Genomic DNA, 6000 nt, shown 5'->3' with positions numbered 1-6000 from the left:
GTTGTTCACCTTTAAATGATCTTTTAGTATGATGTAGAAAACTATTAAAAATAAACAATGAAGACCCATTGTAAAGTTGATTAGAATTAGTCATTCTATAACAAACTTAAAGTTAATTTAAAGGTGAACCACCCCTTTAACCCTTTACCTGCCAACAACGTAGGTACTATGTTCTTGCAGGAAAAAGCCCCAACTTCCAAGCATATAGTATATAGTACCTAGGTTCGCAAAGTGACTTTAGCGTCGCTTTGCAGTTTAGTAGTTTGGAGTAAAAAGACATAATTCACTTTTTTGGATTTGTTATAATGTGGACTTTCCAAAAATATATTGTTTTGGGGGGTCTTTGTACTGTTAGGGGGTCTTGTGGCACATAATACAAAGTCAGGGGCTTTTGTTCACAGAAGGCGAATTGGCAGCCGAGAAAATTCATATGCACTATTTTTATTTGGGGTCCGTACATACCAGCTGCTTTGGTATATCTATGCATATCAGATATCAAAGGGTTCATATTTAGGGTGTTGTACCATTTTATGTAAGAAATTGTGTAACTAAATGCGGCAAATTGCAGTAGTTTTAGGTGATTTTCAGACATGTCATAGCATAGTTTTGCAGTTTGGTAGTTTGGAGTAGAAAGACATAATTACCCATTTTAAATCCGTCAGAATGTGTACTTTCCAAAAATATATGGGTTTCAAGGGTTACTATAACTTTTTGTAGCTTTTATCCCATATAAAACTGGCAGTGTTTATAAATTGGGGTAAATGTAAGCCATCAGATAAGTAGGTACAAGGTAGTTTTGGGGGTCTTTACATGCCATGTATGTATGCCTATGTATGTATAAACTGTTCAGCGGACTGTAGTAGAAAAATATGCATACCCAATTGGGGTTCAGTGGAATGTTTACTATCTGAAAATATATGGTTTTCTGGGGTGATTGTGTTGATTTTGCAGTATCTGGAATTACAAAATGATAACTCGAATGTGGTGTCTTCATTTTGGGGCCCCTATATGCCACATGCTTAGGTAAACGTATACATATTATACATAAAACTGTTCAGTGGACCCCAGGCTTTTATATTCAGGCTTTTTTATCTTGGTAACTAATAGTATGTGAGAGATAAGATGCTGCAAGCTGGAAGCTTTGAGGTCATTTTTAAAACTTTTAATTACATTTGATAATTTTAGGAAAGGATTGCAATTTGATTGTTTAAAGTTCAAAGATATATTTACCAAGAATCATCAAAATGTGTTCTTTCCAATAATGTGTCGTTTTCTAGGGAAAACCTATTATTAGTGGAATGTTTGGTCTTGAAATCAGTATGCAGTTTTGTGGAATGGTGCTTTGGAAATTTGGTAGTGTACTGCTGGGAGTTGAACTATACAAGTGAGAAATCTCCATAAAACGATGTATATTTGATATTGGCGCATTCAGGAAACATACAACTTTCCAAATCTGCATAAAATAAATTATGTTTCTGATACACGTGTTTGTATTATGGGAAACTTGATTTTTTTTCCACATTTTTTAGACACTTAGAAGCTTATATCTTGTTACAGAAGTGGAATTACAGAAAACTTCTAGCACATTTTGGAAGCTTAGATTGTCCTAAAAAAAAACAATATATTGTTTTCCTGGGTAAACTAAAAGACCCTCCCAGGAAAGACCCCTAAAGTGAAAGAGCTCAAAATGTTCAAAAATGGTCTGGCAATAAAAGTATCAAATCAGCTCAATCAGCTCAATCAATCAGCTGGCAGTGAAAGAGTTAAGGGGCCTATACATGAAAAGATGCACTTGTATGGTCAGGATGCCAAACGAGTGTATCTCTCCCCAATGTGCCCACCTTGAGACGGGGATATCAGGCTGATCTGATTGTGGGTCCTAGGGCCCAAAGATTGGATCTCAAGGCTGGTAATGCAGGCAGTTGGACCAAAGGCCACATCAATGATTTGATGGGAATGTGAAGCCTGCCTGATTCACAATATCCTGATTTTCAGCCAGATATTGAATGTGGAAGCCCATTGGAGGGCCCCACATACTGGCCAATAAGTGCCGACTTTGTCTGCAGCTATTCTCGTGCCATGTATGGCCACCTTTACCCATTATTCAGTGCCTTGTGCTTACACTGATGACTGTTAAAAGGGGTGGTTTACATTTAAGTTAAATTTTAGTAGGTTAGATAATGGCTAATTCTAAACAACATTTCAATTGGCTTTAATTTTTTCCTTTTTAGAATTTTTGCATTATTTGCCCTTTTTCTGACTCTTTCCAACCTTCAAGTGGGGGTCACTGACCCATCTAAAAAACGAATGCTCTGTAAGGCTACAAATGTAGTGTTATTGCTACTTTTTATTACTTATCTTTCTATGCAGGCCTCTCCTATTCATATTCCAGTCTCATATTCAAAGCACTGCATGGTTGCTAGGGGAATTTGGATCATAGCAACCAGACTGCTGAAATTACAAACTGGAGAGCTGCTGAATAATCAGCTAAATAACTCAAAAAACACAAATAATAAAAAATTAAAACCAACTGCAAATTGTCTCAGAAATTCACTCTCTATATCATTATAAAGGTTAATTTAAAGGTGACCAACCCCTTTAATTTGCACTGGCCTCTTTTATTTACATATTTTACCCTGAATGGAAATTGGATCTTAAAACCACATCACCTCCTAAACCTAAACTTGCTGTATGTTGAATATTTGTTTCCAGGCCTATACACACACCCCATACTGTATTTAGCTAATAAAATCCTCCCCAAAACCCTCTGATTGACACATTGGGCATTTGAAGCTTTACATTGAGCCTCCAGTGACTATTCACGGGCCTATTTATCAAAGGTCGGATTTTAATGATCTTTTTGAGATTTTGAAACCATGACTAAAACTCACAAACTCTAAAATTACAAATGTCATGGAATTTATTAAACCATCCGAATAAAATAAGTACGAATGGAAAATATTGCGCTATAAAAATGGGACAATTCTTCGTAAATATATAGTTAAAACATTTGGAGACATCACTGTAAAGTGATCACTTACCCAAGTTAATTTGCTGGAATTGAGCTCAAAACTTTTGCTTTATAAGCTGGTGCCCTAACAAGTGTACAATTGCAGTGCATGTTGATATTTTGCCATTCTTTAAAAATATATAGTTGAGACAGCACTTTAAAGTGATCATTAATCTCTCCATTCTTCGTAAATATATAGATTTAAATAACATTGAGACATCGCTTTAAAGCAATCATTTAGCAAGTTCTTTGGCTGGAATTGAACTCAAAACTTTCACATTCCAAAGCAGCAACCTTATCTATCACGCCATTGCAGCACTTGATAATAGTTTCATAAACTTCTGTGTTGCAAGCAGGAGCTCTAACAAGTGCGCCATAACTGCTCTTGCCGAAAGCATGCCATTTTTTGTAAATATATAATTAAAACACGTTGAGACAGCACTTTAAAATGGTCTTTTCTCAAAGTTCTTTGGCAGGAATTGAACTCAAAACTTTTACCTTCCAAAGCGACAACCTCAGCTACCACGCCATTGCAGCACTTGAGCAATGCGTTCCAATCTTTATAAATATATAGTTAATACATGTGGAGACATCACTTTAAAGCGATCATTAATCTTTCCATTCTTTGTAAATATATATGAACAACATTGAGACGGTGCTTTAAAGTGATCATTTACCCAAGTTGTTTGGCAGGTTAAGTTGAGACAACACTTTAAAGCGATCAATAATCTCTCTATTTTACGTAAATCTATGTAGTTAAACAACTGGAATTGAACTCAAAACTTTTGTGATCCAAAATGGAAAAACTTAGCTACCACGCCATTGTAGCACTTGTTAAAAGTCAGCCATTCTTCATAAATATATAGTTAAAACATGTGGAAGCAGCACTTTAAAAAAAATTGAGACATTATTTACCAATGTTCTTTGGCTGGAATTGAACTCCAAACCTTGGCGTTGCAAGCAGGAGCCTAACAAGCAAACCATAGAAGCACTTGATAAAAAGCTGCCATTCTTCGTAAATATATAGTTAAACAACATTGAGACATTGCTTTAAATGGATCATTTACCCAAGTTCTTTTGCAGGAATTGAACTCAAAATTGTGTTGTTATAAGCAGATGCCCTAACAACTACTCCATAGTAACACTTGAAAAAATCAAGACATTCTGCGTAAATATATAGTTAAAACTCACTATTCTTTGTAAATTTAAAGTATAAAGTTCTTTGGCTGGAATTGAACTCAAAACTTTGCATTGCAAAGCATCACCTCTAGCTGCTATACTATAGCAACACTCGTTAGCAATGCTGTCATTCTTTGTAAATATATAGTTAAAACATGATGAGACAGCACTAGAAAGTGATCATTAAACTCACTATTCTTCGTAAATATAAAGTTCTTTGGTAGGAATTGAACTCAAAACTTTGCGTTTCAAAGTTGAAACCTTAACTACCACGCCATTGTAGCACTTGATAAAAGTTTGCCATTCTGCATAAATATATAGTTAAAACATGTGGAGGCAGCACTTTAAAGCAATCTCCATTCTTTGTAAATATATAGAGCTAAAGAACATTGAGACATAGCTTTAAAGCGGTAATTTAACAAAGTTCTTTGACTAAAGGGATCCCTTAGACCAGTGCTTTGATAGGAATTAAACTCAGAAGCCTTACACTCCAAAGCAGCAGCAGTGTTTTACTCCAGCACTATGATAGGAACTGAACTTTAAACCCTACTCGGAATAAGCATCAACCCCCTGAGCCCTTCTGATGCAAGCCTGTGGTTGTTCATACATATATAGCACTTACACATCTAGTCCAGCAATAGTCAGGTGATCCCACTGGTTGCCAATAAAAGGGCAACCAAATTTAGGAGTTTTAACCTTGAAAGCAGCGAGTAAGTTGCAGGCTTAGTCCATGTGTAATATGTATAATGAAGCAATAGAATTTGTAATGAATCAGATGAAGTTGAGTGTAGGATTGGCCAGATATGGGATGACTTTGAAGTAGTTGGCCAGCTTAAATATATTGCAATGTATGGACAAACAATCCCTGTTTTGTTTAACGGGTAAAGCAATTTTTAGTAGCTTAAGGCACAAAATGTCTCTGTTTTAAATATATTAATAATGGGTTGAGTGCTGTGGACCTCTTGTATTTGTCTGTATGAATTTTGTGATCACAACCTCATTACACCCTCCGATTAATAGTAATCAAAATAAGTGGTGAGCACAACTTTCCCTTGTTTGTTATTCCTTTAGCAACTGCCTCTGTGATCTATCTCATTATATCAGCTGTATCTGCTGCTGCATTCCCTGCCAATCTTCTTGTGCAACACTTGCACAACTCGCACCTAAGGACTAGGTTCTCACAAGCCAATTCCTATTTTTCTCCTTAGATAAAGCTTTCCTTAGGGCAGACACACTAAAAGTAAGCAAGAAAATATGGAAAAAATATCAAAATATGCACCCTTTTTCTTTTTGTCTAAGCAAACTTAACTACCAAATGGCTCACCTCCTAATAATTGCGCCAGAATTTTCTGGGCTACAAGGCACTTGTGAGTTAGACTCCATATCTTCAAATAAAGGCACAAAAAAACTATAATATCTTTGCCAAAGAGAAAAGAAACTACCAAAAAAGACCAGTCAGATATAAATATACCTGTGATCACAAACACCCTGAAGCCTATGCTGCTCAGAAGAGAGCACATTAAATGCTAGCGCCCTTTTAAAAGTTTTTGAGTCCGCGCCAGACCTTGTCAGCAACTTGTAAGTGAAGTGACCACTATAAAACCCTGGGCTGCCTAGTAACGGGGTTGGCCAGCCTATGTCCTCTGTGAGGAAATGCTCTTGCTTAGCCCTACCAAGAAGAGAGGCCAACTTCACAGGTCTGGGATCCCAAATATGGGTCCAGGTGAGCCATAAATGTAAAATTGTAAAACCATCAAAAGGTCCCAAAAAGTTAGGACAGAAAAAAAGACAGTGCTCTGAGGTAGGAGGGG

Source organism: Xenopus laevis, chromosome 8L (assembly GCF_017654675.1).
Source record: "Xenopus laevis strain J_2021 chromosome 8L, Xenopus_laevis_v10.1, whole genome shotgun sequence".
Taxonomy (NCBI): Eukaryota; Metazoa; Chordata; class Amphibia; order Anura; family Pipidae; genus Xenopus; species Xenopus laevis.
This window is presented reverse-complemented; position numbering follows the sequence as displayed.